This window comes from Aulostomus chinensis, chromosome 4 (assembly GCF_037954235.1).
Source record: "Aulostomus chinensis isolate RoL2024-O1b breed Wild chromosome 4, RoL_Achi_v1.0, whole genome shotgun sequence".
NCBI classification, from domain to species: Eukaryota; Metazoa; Chordata; class Actinopteri; order Syngnathiformes; family Aulostomidae; genus Aulostomus; species Aulostomus chinensis.
The window spans coordinates 6062323-6083786 of record NC_141323.1 but is presented as its reverse complement, the minus strand read 5'-3'; the positions used below and the strand labels follow the sequence as shown (position 1 = coordinate 6083786).

At 46.1% G+C, this 21464-nt stretch overlaps 1 protein-coding gene and 1 long non-coding RNA gene across 4 annotated transcripts in view; one reads left to right on the top strand and one right to left on the bottom strand.

Annotated features, from left to right (window-relative positions):
• The window catches only part of tmem178bb (transmembrane protein 178Bb), a 111231-nt gene that overhangs the window by 21205 nt on the left and 68562 nt on the right, over window positions 1–21464 (bottom strand). The gene's annotated exons all lie outside the window — the stretch shown is intronic.
• Window positions 459–20421, top strand: LOC147262426 (uncharacterized). Of its 2 annotated transcripts, XR_015112557.1 has the most exons (4): window positions 459–521; window positions 893–1394; window positions 18296–18515; window positions 20046–20421. It is a non-coding gene; the product is annotated as an uncharacterized LOC147262426 (long non-coding RNA). The 2 variants fall into 2 exon arrangements; XR_015112556.1 differs by lacking the exons at window positions 459–521; window positions 893–1394 and adding an exon at window positions 16912–17201.

Genomic DNA, 21464 nt, shown 5'->3' with positions numbered 1-21464 from the left:
GGAAAAGGAAATGATCCAATATGGTGCCTGAAGAAGTTTTCCTGGCCTGCCAAGCCGCATGACACACTGCTAATATACTATGATGCTCTTTTTAAAAGGCTGTGAAGCTCAGGGAGGACTGGCGCTGACAGCCAATCACTGCAAACATCATTAAAGCCTTGGTTAGCATGGCTCTGTCTTAATGACGGCGTCCCTCTTTTTTTCTGAGAAGAGATTTTCTTAATCTTTCCAGGACTGATGCCAAGTCGTTGAGCGAGCAGCGCCGTAGCCTGGACCCCGAAAGCTGTTTGAATGATTCAAAGGCGGAAGAGGAAGCATTCGTGAGAGGGAAATAGAGAAAGGAAAATCTGGAGAGAGAGAGCTGCTCACAGCTCTTGGCCATTAATATCAGCATCGAGAAGCTCTGAGCATGGAAATGAGAGCGTGACTCGGTTTGAAGGCTCGGAGCTGGGAGCTCTGATCGGTTCAGCTCACTCCCGTTCCGTTTGGTTCCTACATGATCATCATTTCTAAAGTGAAAGGTTTGAAATTACTTTACTGTCTCGTAAAATTGAGTGTGAATTAGAAATCAATGTTTGCAATAATGTAGAAGACAGGAGCCAAACCCAAACTTGTATTCAGTGACACTTTGACATTCACAGTCAGCAGGATTATCTGGAGCGTTCGAGCACGCATTGGTCAGTCCGGTCGTTTATGTTCCTCAGATGGTTCTGGATAGAACCGCACCGCTACTCCCAGAACCTGGAGTCTCTCTCTTTTCACCTGTTCAGCCAATCAGATGTTAAAACCCAGAGTTCAGCGCTGGCTTGACGGCAGCTCTCGACCGTATTCAGCAATTTCAGTCCAATCCTTCTGAACTTGCTTTTTTTTTTCTTGCTGTTGTTTTTTTCAGGACGTCAAATGAAACTATCAGGTTCATTTGATCGACTGTGGACTAAAACCTCCACGTCAGCAGTTTTACAGCGGAGACGCACAGAAGCAGCACCTCAAATAAACGGCCTCAGCTAATAGCAACACAGCAGCGCAAAAGTTCAACAGGCTGCAACGCTGCCAGACGATGGCAGTGCAGGCAACATTACACATGGCTGGAATAAATGGAGTAGAAGAAGAAGAGCAAGAATTACCCTCAGTTGGATAAGTTGCACTTGTCAGCTCGTAGTGGACGTGCATTCCAGTACGTCGCTGGAAACGCGGCTGCTTTTGTACATCTGCAGCGACCTCCTGCTGCCCTCTAACCTTCTGCCCTCCTCGCCGTGAGTGGATGTGATTACTGGAGTTCAAGAAGGATGTGCTAGTCAGAGCAGAGCCCCACCACCTGCACCGAATTCAATTATACGACACCTTCAAATACTCCTGCCCTGCCACATCGCACTACCGGCTGCGTCAGTCTACCTGTAAGCCATTTTTCTATGCTTACTCGCTTGCCTATCTCTGTCTTTTCCTCCCCTGCCGTCTCCAAGCCTCTTCCTGTGTGCTCGCTAACCCTGCCTCTGGATTTCCACGCCTCTCAGCTTCTCCCTGGATGTTTTTCCTCTGACCTTCACCATTCTTCCACTCGCCGCCTTCTGTTCAAGAATCCCTTTTGCCAACTCCTGTGATTACATGCTGCCCTTTGCTACATTTATTCTAAAACATTTACATTCATCCTTTTGAGGTCCGGAAGACGTTATGTTTGTGGCTGTGACGGGACATAAATCCTGGACATGAATGTGGGATGTGTGGTAATCCACCCCCCCCCCCACCCCCCGCCTCCTCAGCCTCACTTCTGTCTTTGCTCAACGCTGCGTCCTGCACCGCCATCGAGATTTTTGCACTGTGCATGTTGGCTTCAACTGGAGCCTGAGATGAAGCTCACGGTGACTCCAGTGTCTGTCAGATAGAAGGGCACCAATGTTACAGACTGTCAGCGTGCCTGTGTGTGTGTGTGTGTGTGTGTGTGTGTGTGTGTGTGTGTGTGTGTGTGAAAGAGAGAGAAGTGAAACGCTGCCTGTCTGATTCTCCTGTTAAAAGCTATTTTTAAAGAAATCAAGTATTAATCCTTGGCTGCTCATGTTGAGGGACTTAACGTAATAATCAGAGATTTGCATGAATTTATGTTAGTAAAGGGCTGACGAGACAAAATCTCTCTCTCTCTTATTAAAACAAAAAAGTGCAGCAGCAACTGTAGAACGACTACACGCTACAAGACTGAGCGGCGCTGCACAGGATTACAGTTCAATCCTGGACCAGCGTGCACACGATGACCGTCCCACGTTCACAGACCATGAGAAGAGGATCTGTTAGAGAGCTACGAGCAGGAGGCCGGGACCTCTCCCCTACAGGCCGTCTCCTGTCTTTGAGCGGGTGGTCCGCCACAGAGGCGTGATAGGATTTCAGAAGGTCCGGGGCTGAGCTGTGATCGCTCAGGGCGCATTTAAAGTTCTTATGCTTTATGTGCACGTGACCTATTTTACAGTGATTATGGTGCACTTCCGGTTTTGTTTCCTATATTTTGGACGTTTCAGAGCCGCATAAACGTAACTGATGTCATTATTAAGTTGGTTCTTTCTTAAAGACAAAAAGAAACAAACAAACAAAGGGTCTTCACCAAGTTTTATGTGAGTCGACTCATCGTTGATTAAGCTTAAAGGAACACATCACCTTTATGGGAAATTCATTTATTTTGCATCATTTTCAGAGCAACAACAGCAGATAGAGACTCCTCTCTCCTCTCTGGTGTATTGCGAAGCTCCAGAACTCCACCAGACGGCTGACTGCTAGTTAGCTTAGCTGCAGTGACAGCTAGCAGCGGGGCAGCAGAGGGAGACGTGGCAAAGGGGATCAAACAGGCATTTTTCCCAAACTGTCTTTGCCTGCAGTAAGAGAACTAGGCTTGAGCTTGACATTCGCTCTGAAAGAAACTTGAAAAGATGTTGTTATCCATCCATCCATCCATTTTCTACACTGCTTATCCGTTCAGGGTCGCGGGGGGGCTGGAGCCTATCCCAGCTGACATTGGGCGAGAGGCTTCACCTTGGATGTGAAGATGTTGTTATTATTGGAGAAAAGTGTATTTGATGAATTGTGAGACATCATTCTCTACTGGCACATCAACAGTAACCATTGCTGCTACGCTAACTAGCAGTCAGCTGTTTAAAGCTGAGGAGAGGAGCGACAGGTCTCCTTCTGCGTGTCTGCCTCTGAAAAGGATGGATGATGTGGATGTCCCAGAGTCGTTGTGTCCCTTTAACTGGACTCGCTGGTCGGTGAACGCTGGATGCGTCGACACTGATGACATTCACAGACGTTTTATGGCCAGAAGTGGGAAGCAGTTAGAGAGTCCAAAAAAAACCTGCCATGCAGAACCAATCCAGGGTCCTTCGTCACTCCAGATGAGTCTCAGAAGAAACTCTTTGAAAATGTGCTTGTTGCATTTGCAGCAAATCACACGAGTCAGAACCAAACTTTGCAACACCTCGTGTAGATGTGACGCACAAACATGGAAGTTCTGCATGCTGACATGAAACCTCGCCAGTTTGGAGCGTGAGACGTCTGCAGGTCTGGACCACACAAGTGTGAAAGGATCCAGCGTGTCAATCCCAGGAGCGTCGGTACACAATGTGATGTCACAGCCATGCAAGTTAAACCTCAGCATGCATGCAGTTCCACGTCTGAGCTTTACACTGAACTTAACTCGTTTAAACAAGAGTCCTTGAAGAAGTTTGAGGGTCCAGCAGCCATGACTTACAAGGACTCGAGCACACGGGGACGCGGCGACTGAGAGGATGCTCTTGCTTTTGGCATTCATCTATCCTGAAACTGACGGCCCGAAGTGTCTACATTTCTGCTGCTTATCATGTCACTGAAGGACATCTGGAATATTCTGTGATTTTATCTTAAAAGGCGGCCGGCTGGAGCTAATAGGAATGAGGAGAGGAGCTGCGGCAGGATGAGAGTGGAGGCTGGTGAAAGTAATTACTTCTTAAATTGTGAAGGCTCGATTAATTCAAAAATTCTGCTGCAGGAGTGCTGACTAAGACCAGGAGGAGAGCACACATTACGCCTTTCCTGAAGTTTTCACCCTGGATGCCGTTAGTTTTCACGCTGATTTAAGAATGATGTGATTAGTTTGTACAGCACCATGTGGCCTCGCACCAGACGTGTTTTTGGTTGTGGACCAGGAAGCCCTGCTCTGGTTTTGCTGCTGTAAAGACCCGGTCTAGACCCTGAGCCTGAAGAGGAACTGGACATTCTTAAATGCAACTCAAATCCCATCAAAGTAGTCTGGTTTTTACGTCATGTTGTAGAATTCTTTCAGTTTTTCATTCATAGTCGTTTGTTTTGCTCTCCCCTCTGCGACAATTCCCTGTCATTATAACGTATTTCATTGTCTCACTAGAATCTATTTCCTCATTGTTTTCCAGTTCTTTCTTCTGAGTTTTTCTTGCAGCACGTATTATCTTTTATTACTATTTATTACCAGCCATCTTTTATTGTCGACCTTTTCAATTAACTCGGTGCATTAGTCTCTCGACCCATTTTCAGCATCCTGAGTTTAATCAATCACTTGTGAAACACTTAGGATTGTAATTTATTTGGTCAGGAGCTGCTATAAATAAAGCTGGATTTATCGACTGATTGATTGAGGAGACGAGGGCAGAGAAACGCACCTCGGTCTCCGCCGCAGAGGAGAAGATCTGATGATGTGACGGATGGAACTTGGTGCTCAACTCAGAAATGATTAGCCTGTATTAGCATTTGTCATGTTTTATGTAGACAGTTACCATCAAATATGACGAGCCTGTCACATCACTGTCAGCCACACATAAAACACTTGTATTTGACTTGTGCTATGGAATATCATGTAAGATAATAAGGCTGTCATAAGCCACAAATCATTTCATGTCGTTCTTTATTCACGCCTCTAGGGATGAAAAAATCATAGGAAATTAGGGATCCTACATATTTAAAGAGGATTTTACTTAAAAAAAGGAAGTTCTTTTTCTAATATTCATTCATCTTTGATGTGGTTGGCCAAACTGACCCTCAGGGCAGACTGAATCAGGCCCCCGGGCCTGACTTTGGACATCCCTGATCTTGATAAAACAACTAACAGGTTTGGAAACCTACATTCTCAGGTGAAGTGTTTAATATTTACATGAAAAAGTAGTAGTACTACCACCACAGCAGTATTCCTGTCTGGAAGAGAACACTCAAGTATTCCTTTTCCTTTGGAAGCGAATAACCACCAACGATCGTGCTGCCAGCTCAAACAATGAACATCACATCAAATTCTTCTCCATTAAAATCACCAAGCGAGCCCAAGATTTCTTTGTTTGTTGTGAAGAGAAGTGAGCGACGCTGCAGTGTTTGGGATTAATCATTCATCTTTCTCTTTATTATTTCATCATTCTGTCACTTCAGTTCTCCTTCGTGAAGTATCTTCCTTTATCCAATTATGTAGCCGTTTATTAATGAGCGGTGCTCAAAGACTTGGCTCTCACGCTTGTCATGATGTCAGATGCTGTTACCGATGTTGCACCGTTAAATTCTACAGAACTCCTCCTCCAGTCTCCACAGCAACCTAAACTAAACTAGCTAAGTCTAGGTTCTAGTTAAAGTAAAACTGCACTTGCAACATCATTGTGTTCAAACAGAGCAGACTCCAGATCAGTGGGTGGCGGTAATGTAAGCTAAATCTGTTTGGCCCGCAAGATTAATTTCCCAAAAATATCGTATAATTGTATTCTTAACACAAAGCATGAAGGCCGCCACCTCTCAGGTTGGAAGTGACGCCAAGTCAGAGAAACCTGAGCTCTGAAAAGTTTTGTGATTCGGATTTCAGAGCTCAGACGCAGTTCACATCATTTTCACAGCTCAGAGCTCGTTTTTCCTCGACTTCCAAGTTGTCTTGAAAGCAGCGCGAGGGGTTAATGAGGAGGCAAGTGGTGGAAATTTAATTCATTTCTGTTCTAACGCTTTAATGTTCTGCTAGAACCATCAATATATCTTCCTGAAAAATGTGCTGAACTCAACCTAAACCCCCCATGTAGTATGGATGTCTTTCTTATTCGGGGATACACAGGGAGTATTGATGACCAGCATGCAGGAGGGGGGCCAGGGTGTTATGTGTGGACTTAATTAATATGTGAATGTGAATGTGAAGCTTAACTGGCAGCGCTAAAGTGTTTTGTTTCGTCTCTATGGAAACACAGCACACGCTGGGTTTAAGTGAGGTGAGGAGAAAGCAGGCTTTTCTCTCAGCATCCAGCAGCTTGAGGAGAGGACGGGGCTCCTATCCTCATGAGCCAGAGCAGCAGAGAGAGGAGAGAGAGGGAGGGAGAGAGAGATGACCTTGGTTCCTCAGACGCTGGAGTGGCCCTGCTGCCCACATGTGCCGAGCAGATAAGCAGCAAGTGCTGAGGAGTCAACTTGTCAAACCCTGAGTCCACACAGCACTAAAGCTGCACGCATTGTCTCCACAGGCAGCAGGTTTCTGAGGCGGGAACACGGCGGCTGGCTCTTGTGATGCCTGAACATCTGTGTTCACTCCTGTCTATCTGCTCCGTGATGTTTTCCTAACCTACATGATCCTGAGAGACAAACAGCTCACCACTTTGAAATAACAACCGTGTGTCACGTCTACGCATTTCAAGTTTGCCATTCAAAGCATCATACCGTCGCCGCTGCGCAGTGACGTCACTTTGTGTTCAGCTCAATCGTTTCCAGCGTGTTGGGCAACTAACAAACAGTCTAATTTTGCAACTAAACAATAAACTAAAGCAGGATTCTGAAAACATCTGAAGCAACAAATAGGTGATGCAGTAAGAGTCAGGCGAGACGGCGGCGTGGCGCTGGAATTAAACGGCACATGCTGGCAACAGACGTTAGCACACAGGGGTTTTGGCCTCCACGCAGGCACGTCTGTGTCCCTGTCTGATAATGAGATGGAGGCCAGCAGGGGGCTGCTTGACTGCACATCGCTCAAATCAGCTGAGCAATTCTCTGCTATTAAGACCTGCAAAAAACTTGCTTGACAAGAGATGCAACATTTTAATAGTTCAGACAAATCAGTGGTTCAGTTCAGGTTTGGTGTAAAAGTTTGGTTGGAATTCTTCTTCTCAGGTACTCAGAAACAGGATAAATGCAGAGAGACTCAGCCACACACATATATTCAACTTGCAGCTAGCAGCGACTGTTGCTAACAGCAGTGAAAATTCCAGGATGCGTCCGTTAATAAACTCCATGTCGTATTTATCCAGACGTATTCTCAGTCTCACACACACACACACACACACACACACACACTTTGCTATGCGCTGTGTGAGAGCAAGCAGCTGCACACTCACATGAACAAACTCGCTTGAGTTTGTTTTTAGCTTAGCAGGGAAAGAAACGTGTTTGTAAGTTATGTGTCGCTTTATGGAAAGATGGTGGTTCGGGCTGAAATACAAATAAATGATCAAAAATGGAGCGGCACAGTGGAGCAGTGGTCCTCACTGTGGCCCCCAGCAAGAAGGTTGTGGGTGGAGCAGTGGTCCTCACTGTGGCCCCCCAGCAAGAAGGTTGTGGGTGGAGCCCCGGCTGCAGCACGGGGTCTTTCTGGGTGAGTCTCCATGTTCTCCCTGTTCCTGCTGGGTTCTCTCTGGTACTCCAGCTTCCTCCACAGTCCACAGACATCAAGAGGGGACCAGGTTAATCCAGACTCTAAATTGACCGTAGGCGTGGCTGGGAGAGCCAATGGTTGTCTGCCTCTATGTGTTGGCCCTGCCATGGACTGGTGACCTGTCCAGGGGGAAGGTTGCTGGGATAGGCTCCACCCCCCCCACCCTCAACAGGAGGAGAGGGGGAACATGGATGGACTGAAAATGCTAAAAAAAAAAAAAAAAAACAACAGCAAAAAAAAAACTATGGTGTTTTGGCCAAATACAATACAAAACTAGACACCGCGTTTTCCCGAATTAAGACGCATCAGGTCATTGACCCCGCAGGATGTAAAATAATCCAGGAAAAGAAACAAAAACATCCCGATGCATGAGGGGGAAAGAACACAACATGTGAAAGGCTTCATGAAGCTGGTGATTGGTGAATCTTTGACATGGCGTCTGGTGAGCCAGGCTGTAATTCCATTGGGTGAATAAACAGAGTTTACAGAAGGAAAATAGTTATAGCAAATATGTTGACTTGAATCTTACATAATCTCGTGTAATACACAGTTAAATAATCAGATACTACAGAGACAGAAATGGAAGATTTAATCGTGTTTTTTTTCTTCCATACAATCTGCAGCTCTTCAAATGAAGGGGAAGAGCCATTCCACTATTGGCCATGTTCAGAAGTGTTTGCATGGTGTGTGTGCTTCACTCCGAGCTCACATTCCACGTACGACACCCATGATGAGGTCACGTGATCACAGTGTGACATATAAAGACTTATGGAATGTTGGCACCTCAGCTGGAGGAAATGTTAACCTGTTTGCTCGCCGGCTGGGGAGGGTGAGTGGACAATACCTATACCAACACAGAAGTACTGTAATAGGATTTGGACATCTTGTGGTGTGTGTATGCAGTGCATGTACTTGTACTTGCTTGTACAAAGAACATGAGAGAAGCGTGTCAAAGCCCCTGTGGTGTGTGGAAGTCTGAATAAATCCAGTGGGACCAAACAGGAGCCTGGAGAAAACTGCTCTTCTCTGTAGATATGATCAGGGACCAGAGCGGCTGTCTTTAGCGACCGAAACATTCTACGCTGAGCTGAGACGGATTTCATGCAAACTTGTTCATACTTTGACACCTCAAAAAGTATTTTGTACCTCAGTTGCAAATAAGTGTCTTGAGCTCACAGTGAACTTTTTCCCCCTCATGCATCATTTGTGACTCCAGAATGCAGAAAGAGCCAGAGACGTATATTTAGCTTGAAGCTAACGGAGACTGATGGCTAACAACAGCAAAACTGCTCAGGAGTCATGTGACCGAAACTATCACGAGCATCATGTGGTATAATCCACAGTTTCTTTATCCAGCCATGCGCTCAGCAATCCACACACTTTGATTTGTGCTAAAGAAACCATAGAACGTCCAGGCAGCTGAACGTTCTTGCTGGCGCTGGGCGACGAGTGAAGCCTGCGTGGTTGCTGGTGTTCTTATCTTAAAAGTGTTTGCAGATTAGTGAGCAAGCGGCTGAATGCAGAGGGCGTGCATAAGACCGGACGATGCACTTACGCTGCATGCTGAACATGCGTAGCTGAGTCTTTCTGCATTCCGGGGTAAAAAAAAACGTTAGAACCAATGGGAGTAAAAGATGGTCGACCAGTAGATGACAAATGAGGGACCTACAGAGAAGCGGCGCCAGTGTGAGCGAATTCATGGTCAGGCTCAAAGTGACGAGTGAAATTCTGCATTCAGATCAACTCAACATTTGCTTCATACTCAGTCTGAAGGCATCAGAACCACAAGTGAACCGAAACGTACTTTCTCTGCAGCACATACTGCATCACACAGTGCTGGGAGAGATGAGAGGAGTTCTTTAGGTGGCCAACTTTGAGCTAATTACAGTAAACTGGAGGGATGGTGGTGCACTGTGAAATTGTATGTGGCAGTTGGTCAGAGTAAGCTAAGCTTTCCCTCTTCGCTTTCTTCTTTTTTCAGTCAGGGAAAATGACTTGAGGATTTCAGAGCTGGTGGATACAGAAGCTCTGTGATGTAACTAACCGGATTAGCGGTTAGCAAGGACTTCACGGGAGGGAAATGCAGTGCAGACTCATCACCCTCTGCAGCAACGGCAACAGACATATCTACAGTTACATTACATTCACTTACTTTGCAGATGCTCTTATCCAAGGTGAATTTAAAAGGGAGGAATAACTACAAATCTGTTCAATAAGACAGTGCAGCTAACAGGCAAGTTATTTGCTTGTGCTCTTGAGGAAAGACACAACAGGTGCGACATAAATCATGTTGCTAGTTTGCTTGAATTCTTTGTAAAGATTTCTCAAATGATCTTTTACCATTTATCCATATAAGTAGCATTATGATGGATAAAATCAAGAGACAAACCTGGCAGTGTCACTAATACCTGGATGATACCAACGGCTGAACTAAGCTAAGCTAGTAATAGTACAGTCCATCACCCGGGGATTGGCTGGCTACATCTTTTCCCTGATGGCAAGCAGGATCACCTGATTCCCCCGGTGACCATTCCCCCAAGGAGGTGCCCCAACTGACCGGTGCTAATGCAACAACCAGGACGCACCCTGGGATCAGAACCTCCTGAGTGCCCCAGAGACAACATGGACCACAGTAGAAGACACTGGAACTGCACCTCCACACAGGCAGATCTGGTCTCCGGTCACACACCGTCCACCGCCACGCAGAGAGGAAAGGTGACAACAGTAGGAGGCACTTACAAACAGAACCTCCCCCGTCACTGCAATGAAAACTGACATTGTTGCGAACCTGCTCACGATCAGGCTGCACTGTCCTCGTCTCGTCTCCCTCATTGTCATTCCATGAGGAGGAAAATAGTCTGTCACCGGTGTTTGATTTCCATTGGAAGTGACACGTTGGCGTTCTTGGGTTAGCTGCTCTCTGCTCTCACCCACACCTCCTCAGATTGCTTCCATCCACTGTATCGACCTCTGACTCCCCCGTGCCCCTCTAGGCACCCTAAACTGGCTTCCATTGATATATGACTTGGATATTACTAGATCAGCAAATACTTAATGAAGGCAAATGTGTATTGTTACATCTACGCCAAACAGTTCCCGGGGAGGCTCCCTGAATGGAAGAGGAAGAGTGAGTTATGATAATAGTGACAGAAACGGCATCAGATGTAGGCTGCGGTGTTTGGTGACACAAACAGCTGAGTGGTTTCTGTTCCATCGCTTCTCTGTAGTACTTTACTGTTGGCCAACATCAGCTGACTGCGCAGGTGCGCTGGCTCATCTGAGGGTGAGATGTGTTTAGAGTCGATGTCTCTCGCTGGGTTATTGTTGAGGGGTCAAACCTGCTGTCACCGAGCGACGCCATCTTGAGCCTTGATTGTGTTAAACACCTACGTTTAAACCCCAGGAGGAAAAAAAATGATTAATTTGTGTTCAGAGTTGTGGTCAATAACCCTCCCAGTGCTAGTTTGTTTTCTAGATTTCCAGAAATGGAATTAGAACATAAAACCACATTAAATCCAAAAAGTGTTTTGGCTGCATCTGGGAAGTGACGACCGAGCTCGTTACTTCTTGTTTCGCCCTCCATTCTGGGAGCCTGCCACTGCCTCGCTAATGTCTCTCCTAGACATATTTGCAGATCTTTTTTTAGCCATGGTGATCTGACTGAACAGAGATAATGGCACACATTTTCAGACAGTCTGGCTGCTCGTAATTCACAGACCTGGCGCTGCGGCCAGGTAAAAGGTTCCACCGGCAGACAGGAAATATCAAGCTCTAAGGAGCAGATGGAGGAGACTGGCGTTAACAAGCAGGGTGAGCAGGGGGGTGAGCGTCGTCATCCCCGGTCCTCGATGTCCTCATTAAAACAATGTCATGAAATATTAGCAGTCATTAAGTCGGCCTTTGTTTAATCTAAAAAGGCGAAGGCTGATGTTTTCCGTCTTATGAGGTTATTAATTGGTCATCGCTGCAAGACGGACTCCGTCTTATCCTCACGTGACCGCGTCCACCAGACTGTCCTAGAGCCAATTTTACAGCTTTGTTTGCTGTTGTTGCGCAGACTGTGAACTCTCATCCAACACACCCACACACACGCTCCACAACAAAAAACAAAAGTTAGGACAGATGATGTGTGTTGTTTCACTTTGGTGTTTTCACACATTTCAAGACGGCGCCATGGGCTGACGCAGCAGCTCGGCTCGCTCGCGGGGAGAGCAGCTATGCAACATTTCACGAGTAGCTGATGTTAATGACATAAATAAGGCTCGTTCTAGGTTCTTCCCTGACCCACGGCCATGGCTAGCGTATCAGTTGATCATAGAATGCAGCGTTGGGAAGTGCAGCCGGTGGGGGTGTTGTCTGCCCCAGATAGCAGGCGAGGAGGGAGAGTTTTGGGCGAGGGGAGCTGGTGAGGTGCAGTGTGGCGCTGCTTTGAAGTCTGTGGAGTGCTGCTGCAGTCAACCATGAGATGGGACTTTCAGTTTCCAATTACCCATGGCTCTGTGCAAATAGCAGGAAACTAACTTCAATCATCTGGCAAGTTATGTCCGCCCCATGCTGAAAATAAGTTCTCTGCCAAGTTTTTGGCTTTGCATGTTATATGGCAGGGGTTCTCACAGTGGGGTTTGGGGCCCTGCAGGGGTCCTTGAGGGCCTCCCAGGATGTCCTCAGCAAAATGAGGAATACCTTAGTGACACTTTTACTTGACTGCTCGTGAGAAGCTGTGCAGGAAGACATTTAAAGTGCTTAGGGTGTGCATGATCTAGAAGCTGTGATGGAAGGGCCTTTAGGGCGTGGCCCGTCCATCAAATTAGTTGAACAATGCACAACGCCAAATGAATTTTGTCCCTAAATCAAGCGCACGTGTTTCTTGTCTGCGGCGTGACTGTAGCTGATCAGTGCCTTCTCTCAGCCTTTTCCCAGTTGTTTGTATTTTCTGTTTTCTGAGGCTTGAAGGTGAAAAAGTGAAGCAGACGGTGTTTTAGAGCATGTGTCTGCACACGCGTGCGAGTGTCAGTGGGAGAGAACGTCATGTTCACCGCACTCCTGCGAGGCGAACAGCGGGGTTGCTTGTGTGTGACCGTCGTGGTGCTGCGAGGTGAGGAAGGTGCTGGTAGTGCTAGGAGCACACTGCTGATTCAGCAAGCTGGGGAACCTTGAAACTGTTCTCTCAACACCTTATATTGTGCTTGTCTTTCTATAAAAATATGTCAGGAGCTGAACGCTTAATTCTGAATCCTGCAGGAGAGGTTTCTCTGTGCTGTCAAGCTTCTAGACAGTTTAGTTTTGCTGCTGCAGTGTCCCATGATATTTGCAGCAGGGACATCACAGCACGCGTGGAGACATTTACAGTGACTGTCAAATCTTTAAAGAGAATCAATAAAGGAAGCGTCTGTACACATAAAGACTACAGTCTTTTCATCAGCTTGACTCGACTGCATCCATATTGCTCCGGGGATTTGTCTTCCTTGTATACATCATAGCCAGACTTCTACAACACTTAGCAAAGAAGAAAATGTCAAGTCTCGAGTGGAAGGAGGGATGAAGAGATGAATGCACAGTTTGAATTAAAGACACAACGACGCTGAACACAGAGAATTGCACTGTTTCTGGGTCAGAACCGGATCTGGACAGGAGCTGCAGGGTGAAGCTACGGATACACAGCTGCCGTGAGCCAGCCTGCCTCTGCCCCACATCCCCCGTATCAGGACTGAACTGCTGTTCACCATTACGGACGGTTGAGGACTCTCACTGTCCCCAGGCAGGGCACCACGCTACACGTTGATAATTGTTCAAAACTCTTGATTTAAAAAATGAATTTGAGCAAACAGCCTCTAGAGGAAAAGTTTGAGTGTTGTGTTCACTTTCCATTCACATCCAGCTGGAACTCATCGTCTGCATGTTGCCCAACAGAGACTCGCTGTTTCTAGTTTATGAAGTTTCCTGTTTTCAATGTTTCATGGGGACAAGACAACTGACCCACAACTCACAGCATAAACGAGCACTGGAATAGTTGTTCTGGGCAATGCTTGCACGAAATGAAGCCAGGAGTGATAAAATGGCCGAAAACGGCTGTTTGTGGTCAGACAAGTAATGGCTGGCGGGTTGCGCCGTCCCGGAGGTTACAATGAGCCGCATCACTCCACAGCAGTAATTTCAACATGCACACTCATGACACTGAATTCCTTTTAAAATACAAGACAAATGCAAAAGACTGAGTATTCGCTTGCCATCACATCTTTTCCTCGCAGTGCTGTGCTCTTGCTGCATACTGGAGCCGTTGTCACTCGCTTCGACTAAAAAAATAGGAAAACTCAGGGTCAAAACAACAACCAAAACACAAAGTTCCCCTTTAAGGACTGAGACAGTGATATTCAGATGTGAATAACTTCATGGTGCTAATTTCTGCATTATCCTCGTCTAATGAAGCTCCCCTTCCTGCTCTGGTGTAGCACCACTCGGCCTGGATTATGGATTTATATATGAATCATAAATAGGCAGCTCTCTACGTCTCATAGCAGACAGGTGGAGAAAACCTGGGGTAATGCAACCACTTGATAACCACCGTCATGATACCACGCATCCTACTGGTGGTTGTCAGGGTAACGTGAAGACACCCTGAACATGCTGAACCTGCTTCAGCCCCAGGGCAGTTCTAAGGTCCACTCAACCCGTCTAAAAATAGCATCAAGGTGCTGACAGCAGAGCCCGTTGTCAGGAGCCTGCAGCCCCCAGCTCCTGGAAACCAGCAGCAAAGTATGTCGCCCAAATGTGGAGCCTGTGTGTTGGCTTGTGCGTGCACCATGGCTGTCTGGAGAGAAGATGGAGGCTGCACCTCTTTAATTCACTCCCAAACATTCTAAGTGACTCCCCCCTCATGCCGTTAAGTCAAGTCAAAACAGAAATCATATCTTCTGAAACTATTATGTTCAAAATGCCTCAGTAAACAACATTGGGCCTTACTGTAAGCCCATGAACAAGCCAGCAGCGGTCCATCTGCTCATTCAAAACCACTTCATTCCCAAACAAGTGATGAGGGGTTCAGAACCGCTCTGCAAGGAAAATGGCGGCACCCATGATGCCACGATGCTTGGTTACACTGAACCAGACAAAGCTGGTTTGTGGTTTTTGATAAGAGGCCTGCGTTCCATAATCGGAGCTTGGACACGTAACTGGTCGATGTCACGCCGAACCTTTGGATGTCAACTCTACCTCTGCTGCCAGTTTAACAGCAGAACATTCTGTCCCCCATTTTGTCTTCAAAAGGCTTAACAATGGCACAATACTCCCGCTTTGAATGGGCTGCTTAAAGGAGCTACTGAAGCGCTAAAGACGTTAGCATTGCCTTCTCAGACAAAGGGAGGACACTTCAACTTTCTACTGAAGAAATATGCTGAAGTCTTCTGTTTCGGAGTGTGAAACTTCTTAGGAATATCTTCAGATTGAACCTTTAGGGCCAATGTGTCTTTGAGCTTTGTTCATTTTTGGCAATGATATCAACCAGTTAATCAGAATTTATTTGCAAAGCAGTTTTCATAGGAAGAAAATACAGCACAAAGAGCTCCGTACCTGGCAAAGGTTCAACTGTGACACTGGAACTGAGGAACCACCAGAGGAAGAATAAAAATCAATCAGTAAAAACTAAGAAGTAAAGGTGGCGTCAAAAGAAAAATGTAATCATATTCAGATTACTATTATATTCATATCAGATTCATATTAATATTACACATATTGGTGTAAGGTTTCCATTGCAACTCAGAACAGCATAAACATGAATGACGCTCTTCAGTCTGTAGCAGTAGCTTTTCCATCAGAAATGGAGATAATCCCTGAGGCTCCAGCGACTGCTCCTTCACAACACATTTGCTCATGTCAATTAATGGATTGCTGTATTTTTACACACTTCTCAGCAATAATAATAACTGTACAATAGACTTCATTCTCTGAGCTTTTCACATTCAGATTAATTTATTGGTTAGAGCTGATTAAGCATAATTGGAAAGATGTTAATTCTACACTGAGTTAAGATGTATGAGGTTTTTAAGTGGCCTGTGCTCCTGGTGCTGTGGCCCATTATGTAGGTCAAAGATTCATATCAACAAATAATTCCAGGAAGCAATTAATACATCTGCACACACACGCGCAAACAACAGTGTTTTGAGGATGGGACTTCTCACTCGACACTATAGTCATTGTTGCATTATTGCTGCATTGGCTGACAAAATCAGTCGAGTGCTTACGCGTAATTGTCACGAATCAGCAGCGTTGCAGCGGAGACGGGCCTCATGCAGCGTTCAGGTCCTGGGCTGCGACTGACTGAGCAGAAGGAGAATTTTCGATGAACACACGAGGTTATCAAAGAGTAAGAGTGGCTTTTACAGACAAATCCTCTAACCCAAAGCTGTGCCAGATTGATCCACGGGCTACCGTGACTCACACACTTGACTGCGCACTGAGACGCGGCACAATTCTTACGCTATCCATGTTCAATGGAAGTGGGGAGAGGGGGATGTGGGGACTATTTTCAGCAGCTGAGGCAAAAGCTCATATGCAAAAAAGGATTATCTACATGGACAAATATAGAGCAGCAAAGAGTGGATTAGCACAACCATTATATTCTAAATGCACCACCTAAGATACTGCAAGAATTTTACAGAATGACTTTTAAATTCAAAACAGCCGTTTTAGCCCATTAATATTACAAATGCAACTTTCCTTACATGCCATTCAGACTCCCTCCCAAGGATTTTACAATATCAACTGATCATACAAGCAGGTGGAAGTGAATATTTGAAAAAGGCATCCGCTACCCAATGCTAATGGCTCGTAGTCCAGATGAGCACTTGCACTGTTCAACACAGAGGTCGTGCGTAAGGCCGTGTCCTGCCCCGCGTCTACGATACCAATAGCAGCCACAACACAGGGGTTTGTCTGGTGCAGCCTGGAGCTTTGCAGCCTGTTGTGATGTCATAAAAGTTCTGGACCGCCAAGAAGTTGCTTGAGACTTCACCGATTAGCTACACGGACAAAATTAAATCCGATATCTCTCCTACAGACCAAACTGTTGAGCCAATGAAAGCTAAAGTGGGACTGACATAGCTAGAAAATACAACCAAGAGTCAAATGACACCAGCTCGTGCAACGCGGTCAACTCCAAGCTGCACGTTCCATACATCCTGTGGCAGGTGGTCGCATCATCACGGCGAGTGCAACTATCCATAAAAGAACTGTTCATTCTATTTCAAATCTTAAACTGAAATCCCTAAATTTTCACCTTACGTCATTTGCGTGACTGCAGGTGTTTATTCACCCCTCAAGAACAGGAACATGGGCTCCTCCAGGAGGGGACGGGTGCACCGCTGCTGCTGCTGTTAATTCACCTCCTTGCATCGATTTTACATTTTAAATATTCTTGTTCTGTGTGGGGGTGGCATGGCTCAGAGGCAGCGTAGCTATTGAGGAACTAAAGGGTTGCTGGTTCAATCCTCACTTCCCCCAGAGACCATGTCCAGGTACCCTTCCAGGTTGGAGCGCCGGCTGCAGCACGGGGTCTTTCTGGGTGAGTCTCCATGTTCTCCCTGTTCCTGCTGGGTTCTCTCTGGTACTCCAGCTTCCTCCACAGTCCAAAGACATCAAGAGGGACCAGGTTAATCCAGACTCTAAATTGACCGTAGGCGTGGCTGGGAGAGCCAATGGTTGTCTGTCTCTATGTGTTGGCCCTGCCATGGACTGGTGACCCGATGGATGGATGGGAATGTTCTGTGTGGATGCAGCTAAGAGAGCAGACTGCCCCCTACTGTTCTGGAGGCAGACATACTTGGTGGATTCCCTGCTCATGTACACGTTTAGAACAATGAGCATTAACTATGGTTCAGGGCACATAAACCCACTGACTGAAACTCAACCACTTATAACATGAGAACGCTGCAGACTTTTTTCTCTCTCATTATTTCCTGTTTCCTTCACATTAATCCAACAGAGCTGTAAAGTAGACAGCTATTATACCCCACTGGAGCGCTAAATGAACTTGGAAAGTTAAAGATGCAGAAGAGCGAATCCCATAATCCAGATCTCTCTTAAAAGATGTGGTCGCTCACGGCAACCAAACATTTTTTTCCTCCTGTAATATGTCGGACATCAGCATTAGCATCATCCACATCCAGAGAGGGACAGCTCTCTGCCAAAGGCCTAACTGACGGAGCTGAAGGGTGCCTCCATATGACACTGATGTCCAGATGCACACCACGCAAATCTCCCCTTTCCTGTGTGGGTGTCAGCTGATGTCTTGGTCTGTGGATCGTGTTTTATCAGGCTTACGCTCCACAAATGTGATTTGTCCACATTTCCAATGAATACTAATGAGCCACAACTCATCGTACAGCTTTTTAACTGGGTTTCAATTCCTGCCTTTGCTCCTCAGCGCCAGTGAGGAGAGCCAGACTTTGAACACTACTGCACCTGTCGGAGCTAATTTAGCACAATGACATGGTCTGATGGAAGAGGCTGTGTTTGACCACCGATGAGATGATGCTTACAGCTGCTGTGTATGAGAGCCTGTATTTATGGAATCAATCCTCACAACAGAAAGTAACCCTGATGATGTCATTCTTTTTAAAGAATCAAACCCCCTTTTTTTTTTGTGCCTTCCCCCAGTTGTACGTCGCCAAATTACCAAATGCATCACAAGAGGAGTCATCGACCGTATCATTTAACTTGACGAAGAGTTTAACCAAGAAGCTCGAGAGAGGATCAGACCAAAAACCAGAGGACTGGACCAAAACCCAGGGTGTCATGGTTACCGAAGCAGCCTGTTGGCAGGCAAAGACCACAGCACCACCTGGATGGCCCTGGTGGTGTCACAGTCACAGCTTTGGTATGGAGTCATAAACTGGAGGTAGAACATAGTTGCAAATGAACATTCATCGCAAGATGGTAAAGGTAGGATGCAGTGGTTGGGCAGCTGGAATCCTTCTGATGGAGGAATCTCGGTCCACATTATGGGGGAAGGGAAGCTACACCGGCAACGTGCAATGAGCAGAAATGGGAGCTTCCTTGATGCTTTAGAAAAGTACTAATTCAGATGTTAATGTTTCAAAAGCTTAGCAAGCAAAACACATCTTCAGTGCACACAAAAACAATGCATTCCCACCGCACAGGAGTCTTCCTCAGGCTGACTGAAACCCTGCGTGGTTGAGACGCATTCTATTCATTTTTGGTTCATGTTCAAAACCAGAATTAGCATTGAGAAGAGATGCAAAAGGTTGGGGGTCTCCTTTTATTTAACGTGTTGCAAAACAACACCAATGTAACAGTGCGAGATCTCCTGCTGTTAACAGGACGGGGAATCCAGTGCATACATCAGGCCTCCAGCTACTGGCGCCCACTCAGGCCTTCAGCCTGAGCCCAATCGTCAGGGGACAACTTTTAAGTACGCGAGTTCACACCTGACATCTCCCGTGACCCTGTGATCAGATCTCACTCCTGCTCAGCGTCAGACAAACACCTACATTAGCGCTGTTTGCAAAGACCAAGTGAGTTTGTTTTCCGGCAAGAGGCGGTGATAGCGTTGCCTGTGGCTGGCAGCTAAACCCGCACAGACGGAGCTGTGTTTGCAGCAGCGGTGTGTCTCCATACGTCCACGGCTGAGGACTAAAGTTTGTAAAAAGATGATCTTACGGCAGGAATGAAACATTAGAACAACTGTTGAGCAGCTTCTTGCATTTCTGTGGGGACTTTGTTGCAGGATCGTAACTTATGGTTCAGTCGGTGTGTGAATGAGTACGAACTTCCTCTTACATACTGGACAGGACGCCAGTTGATTATGCGGTCCTTGTAGGGTGGCCATACGTCCGGTTTCTGAATGCCTTTTCCAGCGTCCGGCGCAGCCTCAGACCAGACACTTATTTGTCCTTCTGTTAACCACGTTAACAGAACATTAGCATGCCGAAAAAGCAGACCTCATCCAATCCAGAACGGTCTAAAGAAGCCTCAGTTCCTGCTGAACGCAGCAAAGAGGACTGCATTCTTTGGCAATGTCACCTTTCCCCGCAAAGACCAGAAGTTCCTGGAAAACAAAAGACTCTTGGATGCAGCCAGGAAAGGTCGAGGAGTTGCAGGCAGAGAGTCGACTATTTGGTGATTACACTCGTCTCATGTTTTATTTTACAAATCAGAAATACCACGAAGATGATGTTGTGTCAGAGGCTTCCGCTTGATCTGATGTTTGCTGTTGTGAATTATACTTAGGAAGTCCACTCTATTCCACAGAAGGAAGTTGTAATGCCAGATTGATTCTAGGTCAATATTTGGATTTTGTACATGAGCTTTATAACGTGAATGTGTACTGTTAAAACCAGGCTGTTGACAGTGTTTTTGCTGTGTTTTGTGTGTACTGCTCCTGCAGGAGATGCAGGCCCACGGGCAGTGGGGGCCTGGCCATGATGGCCCTGGAGCTGCTGCGGAGGTTGAAAGTGGACTTTGGTGAGGCTCAATTGAAGAACAGGATACTGAGGACTATGAGAGTACAGTGGACTGCTGCACACAAACACAGAGGACAGAGGCGCGTCCCCAGGAGACTGAATCAGAGCCACTTAACATGCAGCCATTCAGTGGTCGACAGTTGTGTTCTCTCTTTTGTTGTTTTCATAAAACAAGTTCTTTATGCTGGTTAAGAACTGAATGTGGGTTTTTGCATTCTTTTATTTGTTTATTTTTTATTTAAACTCAATTTTCACATTTTAAGAGCATAAATGTTCTGCTTTGTGAAACTCTCCACTTTGTAAAACAGGTTCCTCTTAATTGTCAGTGTTGGAAACAGACACCAGTGTACTGAATGAATACAAATACTGTGGCCAAATACTGCCTGCCTTCTCCGGAGTATTTCTCCTCTTCTTTAACTCATATGTATATACCATGATGTATCATAGATCAAATTGTCTTTCAATGAACAGAGCAGCTCAGAATTACTGTTTCATGTCATGGACAAAATTCTATGGTATTGGGGAATATACAAGTACTATATGTTGGATTAATTATGCTTCCCTAAATACTGCAAAATGTCCTCCTTTTTGGTGCTGTGGAACGGCCACCCTCAGTCCTCGCACGTGACCGGGACACCAGTGCTCACTGCAAACCCTCGTACAGATGTGTGTCGTCTGTAATTTCCTCTAATACACCAAGGACGCCCCCCCAAGTTGATACAAACACTGATGAGGCGAATATTTTGTCCATGTTTCAACATCTGCATGTGTGAAACATCTGCAGGTGTAGCAATAGCCTGTTAGCTCCTTCGTGGCCGGTTAGCTTATATTACGCTGTTTGGAAATGAACAGAATTCCAAATGTATGAAGAGACTCCAGCAGAAACGAGGTGCTCTGAACTTCTGTGTGGACCCTCGCGGACATGAACAGATTACAAAATGTAATTAAAACTCCAACACAGCTAAGATACATAAAACTGGTTGCAGGATATTTGACGATCAGGCTCCCCAGCTTAGGCAGGACGGTGCTGATTACTCATCAATGTATTAATCATGTTTTGTGCAACAAAATAATCTCCACTCAGATGTCACTCGTGAATTAAGGCTCGGCAGTGCAATCACTCCCCCTGAATAAGTCTGTCGCCAGTCCTGACTTCATCACTGAATGTTGAGAGAGGACCTCAGAAGCAGTGGTCAGGCACGAGGATTAAGGCTGAGCTGTCACTCAGTCACCATAGCAACACAGGATAGCAAGGAGACAATCCTGAACCACAAGCAGGACAAAAGAGCAGCAGGGTTATGCTTTTGTTCCTACAAATGCAACAAAGGTCTCAATCACTGCTT